The sequence below is a fragment of the Lathyrus oleraceus genome, chromosome 4, assembly GCF_024323335.1.
Source record: "Lathyrus oleraceus cultivar Zhongwan6 chromosome 4, CAAS_Psat_ZW6_1.0, whole genome shotgun sequence".
NCBI classification, from domain to species: domain Eukaryota; kingdom Viridiplantae; phylum Streptophyta; class Magnoliopsida; order Fabales; family Fabaceae; genus Lathyrus; species Lathyrus oleraceus.
The window spans coordinates 212,161,142-212,176,313 of record NC_066582.1 but is presented as its reverse complement, the minus strand read 5'-3'; the positions used below and the strand labels follow the sequence as shown (position 1 = coordinate 212,176,313).

The 15,172-nt window shown below is 34.7% G+C and overlaps 1 pseudogene; it reads right to left on the bottom strand.

Moving 5' to 3' along the window:
* Window positions 1–2,417: 2,417 nt before the first annotated feature.
* LOC127136714 (E3 ubiquitin protein ligase RIE1-like) lies at window positions 2,418–8,375 on the bottom strand (annotated as a pseudogene).
* Window positions 8,376–15,172: the final 6,797 nt, after the last annotated feature.

Sequence of the window (15,172 nt, the reverse complement as noted above, 5' to 3'; positions counted from 1 at the left end):
CAATATTGATCCAAAAAATAATTTTAATTCAGAAAATGAAAGAGGAAAACATTTGAATTTTTTGGGTGAACGTCCCATCTTTTTTGGATCAATAATGAAATTAATATGAATTAATGAAAAATAAGCAATTAAATAGAAAATTCAAAAATTCAAAAAATGAGGAGCATATGATCTCCCTCATTAATTGAGGTGGCAGATCAGATGGTGATAAGCGTGCATTCCACATGCGTCTTGGTCAACTGAGACACACACATCATAATCAAAAGCAATGCCCAAGATTAAAACAATTCAAATGGATCATATGGCTGAGATGCATGCCAACACATCGTCGGAGTCAGAGCTATGGTCTTCTTCTCCGGCGGACCTCACCGGACTGGTCCACCTTCAACTATCACCAAAATGAAAAAGCAAGACATGGATTTATATAAAAAATGCTAAAGAGCTCGAATCTGTCCTCAATTTTGTTCAATTCCAAGTATATGAAAAGATACAGGGATTTAAATTTTGAGGATCATGAACTGAGTTGCTCCGATTTGACCTCAAAGCAACTCAATCTTGTTGCCTACATTGGTAGGACTTTAGCAAACCAACAATCAGTCAAAATGGATGAGAAATGAGGGAGAATCGAAGAAGAAAAGTTTCTGAGATCTCACCTTCGAGGAGCTTCAGAATTGCTTGATCTTGCTTCCAATTTGGCTTGGCTTGACTCTAGAAGCTTGTAGAAGATGATTTGAATGGTTAAAAAGCTTGGACTCTTGGAGTTTCAATCCTAAAATAGAAGGAGAGTTGAAATTCGATTTCTCAAGAAACCTTCAAGATTATCCTTTCAATGGTGTTTGGGGAAGAAGGGGGTCGAAGCTTGGGCAAGAGGGATCCCATTTCTGATCATGAAGGGTCCTATTTATAGCCAATGTGAATGATATTTGCACACTTCAAAATTTGGAAAATTTTCGAATTCTCCCTTGCATAGATGCATGGGTGTGTATGAGGCCCATGAAATAATGCCATATGATCCAAGTCCAATGTGCAATATGCTGAAATCATGTTAGAAGCTCATGCAATTGTGTGTGGAAAAAGGAACTTGAAATTATCCAAATGGTGCTTCAACTTACACCCATGCACAAGTCCTCCAATTTCTATCCAAATCAGATGATCTTTGATGTTTTGGAAAGGTGAGATCAAGGGGAACAAATTTCATGTTGGACACTTTTTCATTTGAAGCTGGGATCATGATGAATTTTGAGGTGGAAGTTTGGGAAATCAAACATATTTGAAATTTTTTTAAGTCCCAAGTCAAATGTTCACTTCTTCCATCTTAAATAACTTTTTCTAGGGGCTTCAAATGAGAAAAGTTCTTTCATAAAAGTTGTATCTCTTTCAAACCTATTCATATTGGTCATAAATTTGACCTCATTTGAATTTGGCATGAAGGAGTTATTCATTTTAGAAGTTGAGGAAAATCATTTGTTCTATGGTATTGGCCAAAAATGACCTATAATGTTTCCTCTTGGAACATGCATTTTCAAGTTGAATTTGAACTTACTCCAAACATAAAAGTTAAATTATGAATATTGAATTTGATAATGCAATTTGAATGGCTTTCATCTCATGAAAATTGAGAAAGTTATGGTCTTGGGAAGTTGACCTCCAAACTAGGGTTCAGACAAAATGACCTATAATCTTTCACCATAAAAAATGACTTTCCAAGCAAAACTATCTCTTGACTTCAACATGAAAGTTATCTGTAATGCCATTTTGAGAAATGTTTCTCTTAGAATCGTTTTCATATGACAAATTTTGTAGGAGATAGGGTCTAGGAAACCCCAGTTTTGATCAGTTGACTTTCTCTGGTCAACCATCATGAATCAACTTGCTAGCTTGACAATCTCTTGACTTTTGGGACTCATGTAGGATCATATATGCATAAGATTATGGAATGTGAAGTATACCTTGAAATGTTTTGATCGATTGTTGAAGAAACATGTTGAAGAAGTCACACAAGATACCTAGATGAATTAGGGTTTCCAAGGCAAACCAACTCCAAACTCTTGATGATTCCTTGATCAAAATAACATGTGAAGATCATGGGGATACATATATGATGTCTAGAGCCAATGTAAACCAAATCTTGATTGAGATCATTGCATTGAGGGTCTCAAACCCTAGATATAAACTTGATAGAGCATAGGTGAGCATACACACTACCTACAAAAGAGTTAAACTAATACAATGACATATTTTTGGTATTTTGGTTAGTAAACTAAATAAAAACAAAGTATGATACAATATAAAGTGCTTGGTGACCTCTCCCAATGCAAACCCAATGAATGAGGGGTAAGGAGGATTCCAAGGTGTGATCCCAATGCTAATGCATATGAAGAGATATCATGAGGGATCTTAGGGTCAAAATTGGGGTCTTACACATTCATCTTTAACCATTTTACTATGCATGAAAAGTGGAAGTGATAGTTGCAGGGATGAGTATGAAGCTCTACTATATCCTCATATAGACAAAGGCATATACAAAATTTTGCATCCTCAGGTAAAAATACTTGTTCATTAGCCATTGATCTGCTGTCGCACACAGGTCAAAAACGAGTAACTAAGAACGGTAGTCTAGCCAAGCGACACTCGAGTATCGTATCGCAAGGACTCTTGACAAATTAACCAAATAAAAAACAAAATAGGGGGATTTCGATTCGATTGAGAGTAAGTGATTATGAAAAGTGATTATAAAAGTGATTATGAAATAAGCTAATATACTATTTTGGTTTCCTAACTTATCATTGGTTAATATAATTTTCATGCCCTAAGCGGATTCTAATCCCCTTTTTATTACAGTAACAATAACAAGCGCATTGATACTAATATATGATATATGTTCCTAATTTCTGAATTAAGCAAACAAATTCCGAATTAAGCAAATGGGTTAAGCACACACGAATTAAGCAAACACGACTATGGAACATATATCAATTGAAATTAATCAACACATATTCTATAGAATTTGAATAAAGCATACAAAACATATAACAAAATATTGAAAGGCAAAAGACATTTGATTGAAAATTAAGAAACCTCAAAGTATTGACATAAACCGATTACAGTAGATCAACCTTGTGAACTTTAGTTCTCCATGAAATCGTCTAAGAAATATTTTATCTTCCAAATTCAGAATAGGATTACTGTAGCAGTGAAAGACCTAATATAATAAAAGGGAAGTTTGGACCCTTAAGGGATCCGACCCGAAAATTACAAAAATCGGCTCAAACTAACTATTTTAATTAAGTGTGTAACTTCAACGAATTATTCTACCCTCATTCATTCTGACTTTGATTTTGACTTCAACATGAAACTTGTAGCTCTTTCTCTTATCTTTCCAACACATATTAGAATGCGTTAATCCGACTCCTATAACTCAAGTTATGATTTGCAAAGTAACAAGATATCAAATAACTATTTATGCTGAAAATGAAGTACACAAATAAAATAAAGACAAAAATTAAATTAAATATAAAAGCACACTAAAATAGTAAAAATAATATAATAAATCATAGAGTTGCCTAAGTACAATAGTAGAAGAAGGTGCATCAAAATTCACTGATCAACCATGTATCTGCTAAAGGTTTATGTGGAAAGAATCGATCTAACTCCACCACTAGCATTCTCCACATTGTTTAATAATTGAAATATGTATTTTGGAAGTATACTAATGTTTACTTCTAACGCACCTTCACGTCCTGCAATAACATAGAGAATAACAATGATGCAGGGAAGACAAAAAAAAAGAGCAATGTCAATTAAGCATGCCAAAACAACATAAAAGATAACAAAGAAGACATCAAATTTCAGTAAGATAACAACCAACCAGCACAAGGTTGAATCATTTTCTAGAAGGATATAACGATTCACCACTAGAGACAACCCAATAAAAGTACACCATCCACCAAATGAATGAAACCTAGTATTTATTAATTCACATCGCTTAATGAACTTGGACGGAGATGACTTCCCTTCACCATCATCAATGCCTATTCCGTCGGAACTGACCCCACCGTTGTTCTCCCTCTGCCACCATCTCGAGTCTCCCCCGTTATGATTATTTTAACACACATACACACTCACACACACACGTACTCTCTCTCTCTCTCTCTCTCTCTCTCTCTCTCTCTCTCTCTCTCTCTCTCTTCAATGTCAATAAAAGTCTCGTTCAGGGTCGTTGAGATTGAAATGATTTTATGGTTTGTGTGGGAAAATCAAAATGATTTAAGGTTTGATTGCATGAAAACCCTGTAGACTAGAATGAGATGGATTATGGGTTCTTAAAGGCATCAAGGTCGATAGATTCTCATGATGAAAAGGGAGAAAGAGAGTGATTTAGGGTTGTCCGATTTTTCCTCTTGACAACACCATTTTGCTGAGGCGTATAAGGTAGTACAACCTCACGCATTATACCCTCGTCATCACAATAACTCCTAAATTCACCCGAAGTAAATTCACCCTCTGAAGCAAATTTTTTTATGGTAAAAATAAAAAATTCTGGAAGTTTATATCGAAAATTCCAAAATTTCCAATATTAAAGTTTATTATTATATAGGAAATTTCAAAATTTTCGATCATTATAAACATTTGAAATTTTCGGTATCAACTAGTAAATTTTTAAATTTTGGAATTATTTGGAACATAGAAATATACAAGAAATTTAAAATATACTATTGGAAATTTTCTATGTGTCAGAATTTTAATTTTTGCTTATCGAAAATTTCATTTTTATCTATAAAAAATTTCAGACAAATTTCATTCAAGTTTTAATGTGCCACTCTAAAAGTATGGGGTGTCAGGTTAATTTGGGGGTTAATTAGTTAAAATATCAACAAATCCAGTAGGCCAGCCACTCATCTTTGAGACTAATACTAAAAATGGCTCTATCAAACCCAATAATAGTATCTATTATATGCAACGGTATTAGGAAAACCTCACAAGGGCGCAGAAAGTAAACACTTATTCTTAAAATCTAGCTGTCACAATCAATTATCATGCATAGGTGCTTCACCCACAATCGATTATCATGCATAGATGCTTTTGGTGAAGCACCCTAACAGTTTTGTTTAGTGAAACTTGATTATCTATAAAATGTATTAATATTTTCATTTTAGTTTTAATTAGATATATCATTGCCAATTAAAAGGTTTATGATTTATAAAGTTATTGATAACATGTGAGGGTTAGTTAGAGGGCATTGCAATCACAAAATAAGCGTGAATCCATCTGTGTAAGCGTGAATCCATCTGTGAAAGGGGCTTATTTGATAGGATTGAGATTAAACACGTAAAATGATATGATTAAATTTGGAAGGGTGGGGTTTTAAAAAAGATGAGGGGTGGAGAAAGAATTTCTATATCTTTTAGTTTGTTTTAGTTTTAAAAAATAGGATTTTTTTTTATATTTTTGAAAAAAGATTTTACAAAAATGTTTTTAAAAATTTATAAATTTTTTATATTTATTTTTTCTAAATTAAAAGACTAATTTTGACATTCTATAATATAAAACTACATTATTGAAGATCAAAACATAATCAAAATCACAATTTTTAAAAAATGTTGTATCTTAAAAATGATTTTACGAAAAACTATTCAAAATAACTTCAAAATTAAGTGATTTTTTGAAATTTTGATATTTAAAAAAAGTTTCGATAAAATGAAATACCTAAAATAACATTGGTTTAAATGCAATTTTGATCTTCCTTCTTTCATTTATAAACTTTTAATCACCATTTAAAAAAAATCAGGTTTTAAGTCCCTTTTTGAATTTTTTTGTCCTTTATTCAGATTGGTCTATGTGGCATGTTCAACAATGATATGACAAATGAAATATTGACCCAAATTAGAATAAAAGTGTCACGTTATTTAAAAACATTTTATTGGTTCATTTAATTTTTTTCTAATTTAAATCGTCATCTCAAAACGCATAACGTTTAATTTATTATAACAACAAGATTGATGTATAATTAATTTTGCTAATCTTCTTCCCACAAAACCCACAAATCCATCCCCAAATACAAAAGTTGAAAAACTCTCTCTCTTTCTCCAACCAAGTTAAGTAACCCATAAATCTCAAAACCCCATTCTCTAACAAATCAAAATTTTGTTAATTCTCTTTCAAAAAATTCACATCTTCATCCCCAAACACATAAACTCAAACATTTATCCCTCAAATTTGAAACCTAAAAAATCCAAGAAACCAAATAAACTAAAAACTCTTTCCAAAAAAAAACTAATCAGAAAATCCCCCAAATTAACACTTTTTATTCCCTAAAGTTAAGATATTATGAATTATATCTTAAAATTAATACTAAATCTATATGTCATAACTCAAGATAAACTCAACACCTAAGTTCTTGAGTACTATACGAATAACATTGATTTATCAATTTGAGGAGATATATATGGTTAATGTTCATGTCATTGATGCTTGTAATGAGAAGAAGGGTTTTTTAGTTTGCACTCTCCGTTCCTTTTTAAGTGTTACTTTCTTGATAATTTTTTGTTTCTTTTTAATTGTCACTTGCAAAGTTCAAGGTAATATTAAATGCATTTTTGTCAAAATTACCCCTTTGTCATTATTACAGAAAGAGAAAAAATAAAATGAATATAATAAATAATTAAGTGTATTATAGGTAAAACAAGAATTATTGTTTCAAAAGTAACAATAATGATTAACTTTCTTGGTATGCGTAAAAAGTTAAAAAGTGACACTTAAAAAGAAACGGAGGAAGTATTTTTTGATTTTTTATTTGAATTTGTTGGAGAAAGGGATTTGGAATCTTTAGGTTGAAGGCCTGGAGAGACTTTTTTATTGTTCTGCCCCAAACATGAAAATTAAATCCCAAACCACCTTAGTTTGAAAATAAATCCCCAGGATGCCCCTTTTGGAGAAGGACCTCGTTCAATAAATGGATGAGGCATTGCACAAAGTTTGACCATGAGGAAGCTCGACCATTCATTGGCCGAGTGGCCTTTTGGAGAAGGACCTCGTCCAATCAATGGATGAGGCATTGCATAAAGTTTGACCATGAAGAAGCTCAACCATTCATTGGTCGAGTGGGTAAATGTTTATTTATTTTTTGATTTATTTTTTGGTTTATTTTAAAACTTTTAATTAATTTATAAGCCATTGACATTTAAATAATAATTTTATCACCCATGACATTCATTGGCCGAGGGATGCCACTGTTAGTAGACTCTCGGCCAATGAATGACCGAGTATTTATGTATTGAATTTTTATAAGTAGCTTGATGTGCAAAAACATAATTCAGTTCACCTACCAATCTGTTTTTGTAATAATATCTATATGAGATCTTGTGTTTTATGAGCAAGACAAAAAAATCAATGTTTTCCTAGATCCGCAATGGAATTTCAAAACACTGATTGCAACCATAAACACTGATTTTCAACAGTTGGATGAGTGTCGTATGAAGGTGAGAAAAGTAGAGTATCATTGTCCATACATAGAGTTGACTACAAGCCCTGAGGGTACGTACATATATTACTTGAATCATATAGAAAATGATTAAGATGTTCAATGTATGTTTTCAGCACATAATGGTGAAGTTAACAGAGGAGTTAAATGTCTACTTGTGTTGGTTGTTATTGTCGATTAGTTTGTTGAGAAGCTTTATGTATTTAAGTTGTTGTGATTGTACTTTGTAATCAGAAGTCTTTATTATTAAATATATTCTTTACTGCTTGTTCCAGAAGACATTATAAATACATTAATAAAGATAACATAATACTTGCTTAAAAGATGATATTAAAAAACAACATAATCATCTAGAGGGTCCTGCCACATTTGGACATTTTCTACGCATATGTCCTACTGCGCGACAAATCACACACCTTCTATTTTCCTTTTCAACATTGTCCATTTCGGTTCTAATCCGGGTGCTGGTTGAGCTCTCTTTCTTCCTTCTTCTCATAGATTCATCTTGGCAAATAGTAAATCCTTCATATCGTGGTCAGTTCTCCTCATGGGGAAGTCCAAGGAAACTTTTCTTGTAGTCCATGAATATGTTAAGAATTTTGAACACGTCTGGTATGTGAATGGGGTAGTCCCGACATATACTAGAATATGTTGCGATTACATGGGAGCAAGGTAAGTGAAATTATTGAAATTTCCCACAATCGCACCACTGTTTCCTTAGAGCAATGCTGAAAATACCTATTGGTCGACCATCATTCTGATTAATCTTTTCATGGACAATGAAATAGAATCTCTCGCGATCAAATTGCATGACATTATGAGTGTTAGATTTAGTGACTTCTTCAACCATACCCTTATTGCAATTATCTGTGAAAATTTTCCCAGAAGCCAACATTTTTGTCCACTGATGGCCTATTTTACCAAAGAGTGATCCCAATCGATAATAGGTAGACTAAACCAATGCAGTGATTGGTAAGTTTCAGGTTTCTTTGAGTACCGAGTTCATTGCTTCTGCCAAGTTAGTTGACATGTGTCCCCAGCGTTGCCCTCCGTCATCCTTGCCTACTTCTCCCGAGGGATGTTGTGTATCCATGATAAAGCCTCAATGTTTGTTTTTCGGATCTCTCTGCGATAGTAATTAAATTCCGCCTATGTCAACGTATAACCTGTGATAAAAATGTTATATAAAACATAATAGAAATGAACAAGTATTTGCGGCAACTGAAATTTATATTGTTAGCCATGTTAACAACTTTTTTGCGTAGTTCCTTGTCTTTAATCTCACACTTGAAGTTCTGTGCAATGTGTCTAATCTAGTAGACGTCTGAAGATGGAGGATATTACCACCCGTTTTCAGGATTTTTATATGCACTCTTAATCGATTCATGTCTGTCTGATATTAGACACATATTAGGTTGTGGTGTCACGTGTATTCTCAAATTCCTAAGAAAGAAACTCCAAGCATCATTTGTCTCACCTTCAACTAATACGGAAGCTATTGGGAAAATGTTATCGTTCCCATTCTGTGACACTACCATCAACATAGTCCCTCTATACTTGCCATACAACCATGTTTCGTCAACTTGCACAATAGGCTTACAATAGGTGAAACCACGTATACATGGTCGAAACGCCCAAAAGAGACGATGGAAGATCCTCTTGTCCCCCAATTGGGATCCATCGTATGAAATCACATGTAAGGTTTGCAATTCTATAATAGTACCAGGAAGATAGGTTTTCATTATCGATATCCACTACGACAGGTCATTCTAAGATGTCTCCCAATTTCCATACAACGATTCTATGGCCTTACACTTTACAATCCATGCTTTTTGTACGATATTATGTACCTACGTTTTTCTACAATATGGACGATAATCACCTTCACCTTAAGAGAAGCATCACGATTAACAAGCTCCATTATGCTGTGACTAATCATTTCTGAATTGAGTTTTCTATGGTCGTGTGACATAGAAGTGGTTGTGCATGTGTGGGGCCCACTGAGCTTACCAATCTTCCATTTTGAGTTCGTCTTACACAAAGAATCCCTCCATTTGAATTTGCATTCTATATTCTTACACTTGATTACATATCTTACATTGTTAGATTTAGTCACTGCATAGTCAAGACTATGTTTTATATGCCAATGTTGCAATGCGACAACACAAGCTTCCTTGTTTTCAAACTCCATTCCCTCCTCTATTTCCTCACTAGTATGGTTTGATGGGAAACTTCCAAAAACAGAGATCTGTTGAACATCTTCCAAACATATATTTTTCATGTGAATAGGTGGGTTGTATAAATTAATCGGTTGAGAGGTTCATTTCCACCATCATCGCCTGTACCAGATAGATCTTCAAAGCGTACCTCTTCAAAATCTTCCTCACTGTCTTCGCCAACCTTTTCATTGGGTATGAAAGGTTCATTATTCTGTGTTGGTTTGTCGTCAGTGGTTTGACTCATTGCATATTGACGTGATTGTGTGAATTGAGTCAAATATGTTTCAAAATGTTCAAGTAGACGAACATATATCTCAATGGTGAATAGTTGAGAAAATGTATTGTGACATTGAAACATTGATTTAACTTCTTCATAATTTTGAATCGGTGTCATTATGTAAAATACAATATCATCGTCTTCATTAATTAATGGATGGCGATAAATAATTTCTTAAACACGACGTTGCAACTTTTTTGCAATCCGATATTTCAGATGAAGGAAATCAGAATTGAGGTGAATTTTGAATAAATGGATATTTGTATTGCTAAATGAGAATCCTGCATTAATATCTGTGAAAATAGTACCGTTATAGTGAATGGATAATACTAAATTTCTCTCAGCCATTTAGATGTAAGAAATATATGAAGTGGTGGTGGAATATGGAATGAGCTGATGAAGTAGCACATAAATATAACTTATATAGTCCAAAAAGTGGAACCCAACGGAAAGATCAAGACCAAGCTCGATCAATGTATGATCAAGACCATGACAGAACTCAGCCAATGGATGGACATGACTATTAAGGTGATGAGTAAGCTCGACCAATGTATGGCCGAGTTTGAACAAAATCGGTGCAACTCGGCCATTGAATGGACAACCTCTTTCTTCTGCCATGCATTATCTCATTACTTAAGGAATCCTGCATGTAATACTAGATGTATAGGCATGTATGCATGCATTGATAAGTAACTTCATAATATTAAAACTCCAAATATTTTACTATAAAGTCTATAAATTCAGCTTCTAAATTTTATTTCAAACATCCCTCATCAACAATATTCACTTCTAAGAAATCAACATAACTCACAATCTCGTAAAATGGCTTTGTTGTGGATGGGAGAATCACATCGTGGAGCACCATCAAACATTGAAGCATATGTAAGTTTTGTATACTCTTCATTTACGTGTTTTTTATCATCGTATTCATTATATTTTCTATTTTTTCAAGAAGACACTAGGTTTCGAGTCCACTCTCATACTCATATTCAACCAAGTGCTATTATAATACCGTACTTAAAACAAGCCGGTTTTGCTAAAGTCGCAAAAGTATCAAGTTTAAAAATTGACTCCAAACTAGTTGTTACGTTTTTAGAGAGATGGAGAACGGAAACACATACCTTTCATTTACCAACCGGTGAATGTACCATTACTTTGGAGGATGTGAATATGTTATTCGGTCTCGGAATAAATGGTAAACCTGTTAATGACTATACTAACGTAACAAACGATGTTTACTTTGAGAATTTAGGTTTAAAACCTACGACTTTAGATAAAAATGGGTCTTATGTGAAAATTGTTTGGATAGAAGGTCTGTTAACAGAGTTAAAAAATAAATCTTGACCCACGAAAGAAGAAAACATTCTTCATGCTAAAGTATATATTTTACTTCTCATTGCTACATTCTTGATGCTAGACAAGAGTCACAATTTATTGCATTCATCTTGGTTACCTTTAGTATGAGATCTAGATAAATGCAACACATATAGTTGGGGTTCTGCTTGTTTAGCAACATTGTATAGACATATGTGCAAAGCAGCCCAAAAAGGAGTGAAGAACATAAGAGACAGTGTTATATTACACAGTGTCTGGGCATTCACACATATACCGTTGTTTGCCCCTATTAGTATCGTGGAGCCATCACATCCATATGCATTAAGGTATTCATAATCTATGAATGCACTTTATTATTCTCATAGTAAATTATACCTAACATTAATATTGTTATTTGTAAACGCAAGATGATGCCAATGAGGTATGCATTACATAAATAATCCCCGTTATCATCTATGTGGGTATCGAGTTGCAATAGAACACATGGAATAGAATGATATAAGTATGGAACGTTACAATCTCTAAGTTTTCTAAACTACTTATTTACATTCTAACTATTGTATTTCTTATGATAGTTTATATGGAGGTTGTACCTTCAATACCTAGTGCCTGATTATAGTGATAGTCGAGTATGAAGTGCGACAACATATATTATCTGTTTCTTTACTGTTGAGATGCATCAGACATATAAGATCAAACTCTAGTTTGGGTTTGAACAACAAATCCCTTCTCAGTCGAGATATCTAAGGGAACACTACAACATGACTATGGTCCAAGCATGAGATAGACATTGGCAAGATTTGAACAAAGATGAGGTCAAAGAATGGAAAAAAAGAAGACATTTGGTATTAGAGGGTAACACAGTACTTGGTGAGTCTAAGACAAGTAGAGAATATATGGATTGATTTTTGGCAATTCCATGTATGCATGTTGCTTTGGCACAATTTTCGAACGATCCCCGACCACGTGTCTTTTCTTCAATGCAACAAACTACCGCGCTCATACTAAAGGAGAATTGCGATCCAAAATGCAGTGGAAATTAAACTTTTCTCCTTTAAAGATCCTTACGAATGGTCATGATCAGTGATAGAATATTTACCTCTTGTGACGATTGAAACCTTTGGTGCAGATCTCTTGTGACGATCAAAACCTTTGATCCAGATCCACAGAGCGATCACGAACGTTGAACGATGACAACGTCTCTACTCAGTCCACACGAACGGATTCCTTCAATCTCAGTGCTAGCTGGTACGAATGAAGGCTTTGAGTGAGAGAGAGAGAGAGAGAGAAAACGAAAATAATGCAACCGCAATGAATGCTTCTGCACAAGGGTTCTATTTATAGAACCACTTGTGTGGGCTTTAAGCTAAAAAGCCCACTTAAGTGTATTTTGGCCCATATCTTATAATATGCCCAAAATCACTTAAGCCCATGGTACCTTACCATATTTCGTATTCTACTCAAGTACACCGTACCTTACGATATTCTATAATTCACTTAAGGGCACCGTATCTTACGGTATTCCTTAGTTACTCTATCTCTCATCAATCTGTCCTTTGTGTGTGACCCTGTAGGTTTTCGCGACGTTGGCAATTATATTAAATCACGCATTTAACATAATAAACAGTGAGCGGTATCTAGCAACACATCACTGCTACCCAAGTCACGAAAATGTCATGTGATCTGACAAAACCTCCTGTGATAATAATTATGTGTATAATTACCCTTTTGCCCTTATGTCTATATTGAACATAAGGCATAGACCGTGTCATCCTTGTCCAGTTCAATATTGGGCCCATAGACATTTATCCTGTTATGCAGGATGGGCAAATTCCATCTAGGTCACTCATGTCCCTCAGCATGCTTCGTGGAGTACCCATCAACTGTCTTTATGGTTATCCAGTTACGGACAACGTTGGATCAGCAATAAAGCACTCGATTCTACATCTAGGGTCCATAGTGGTTTCAGGTCGAAGAGTGGTATACACCATTATCACCATGAGAATAACTTATGACACTTTGCATAACTTTCTATATAGTATTCTCATAGCGGGTCAATCCGGTATAAATATTACTCCTAATATTCATACCTATGTTTAAGACTTGATAACTCTTTATCCATGATCCATGAGATGTGATCATCAGTCTACAAACATAATAGTCTTAATGCTTTAATGTTATCCCACTTCACACTAAAGCTCGACTACGGATGCTTTAAGAATAATGTCCTTATGTTTAATGTGCTCTCATGATTAAGTCACACTTAATATATTAAACGGACTATCTATTCCAGGGACTTTATTAATCAACCATAATAAAGAAAATGTCTTTTATTATTAATAAATAATTCGATACAAGTACCAAAAGTATTGGCCTCTAGGGCTTACACCAACAATCTCCCACTAGCACTAGAGCCAATCAGGCATACCCCGTATGCCCATTGATCTAGTATGGCCATCATGCTTCTGCTGCGCAAGAGGCTTTGTCAGTGGGTCAGCTATATTGTCAAGTGTAGGTACTTTACATATTTTCACATCTCCTCTATCTATTATCTCTCGAATGAGATGATAACGCCTGAGTATGTGTTTGGATCGTCGGTGAGATCTAGGCTCCTTAGCTTGTGCGATAGCACCATTGTTATCATAATAGAGACCAATGGGATCCACAATGCTAGGGACTATGCCAAGTTCACTAATGAACTTTTTGATCCAAACAACTCCCTTTTCTGCATTTGAGGCAGCAATATACTCAGCCTCGGTTGTAGAATCAACAACTGTATCTTGCTTTGAACTTTTCAAGCTCACAGCGCCACCATTTCAGCAAAACACATAACCATTGGAATCATTCATATTAAAGCGTCTCAGCACCTTGTCTATGTACTCTGACTTAGGCCAAGCATTTTATGATCTATCTCTATAGATTCTGATTCCTAATATATAGGCTGCTTCACCTAGGTCCTTCATAGAAAAGCATTTCCCCACCCAAGACTTTACTTGTTGCAGGGTAGGGATATCGTTTCCAATGAGTAATATGTCATCTATATATAATACCAGGAATACGATCATGCTCCCACTAACCTTCTTGTAGACACAAGGCTCATCTTCGTTCTTGATGAATCCATATTGTTTTACTGTTTCATCAAAACGAAGATTCCATGAGTAATATATCACCTTGATCAGATATCCATATATCTCAGGTAGGTGACGTATCCTGCCTGACCTACGCTGGTCTTGTTCTACTTGAGTAGGTTGCTCTTACACAACTGCTTGTGTTTCCTGCTCCAATTCCTCCATAGGTGTGTCGATGCTTTGTGATTCTTGAATTTCTTCAAGCTCTACTTTCCTTCCACTGGCTCCTTTAGAAATAAAATCCTTTTCTAAGAAAACTCTAGTTCGAGCGACAAACACTTTTCCCTCAGAAGGATTGTAGAAGTAATATCCTCTTGTTTCTTTAGGATACCCCACAAATAAGCATTTGTCAGATTTGGGCTCAAGCTTAGTTGAAATTTGTTGTTTCACATAAACTTCGCAACCCCAAATCTTCATGTAAGACATATGTGGTCTCTTACCACTCCATATCTCATATGGTGTCTTCTCAACCTTTTTGGATGGAACACGGTTAAGTGTGTAAGCTGCTGTCAATAGCGCATGTCCCCAAAAGGAGTTTGGAAGATCGGCGTGACTCATCATGGATCAGACCATGTCCAACAGGGTTCGATTTCTTCTCTCAAACACACCATTCCATTGGGGTGTTCTAGGAGGAGTGAGTTGGGATAGGATCCCACACTCTTTCAGATGGTCATCAAACTCTAGGCTTAAATACTCACCACCTCGATCTGATCGAAGAGTTTTAATATTCTTA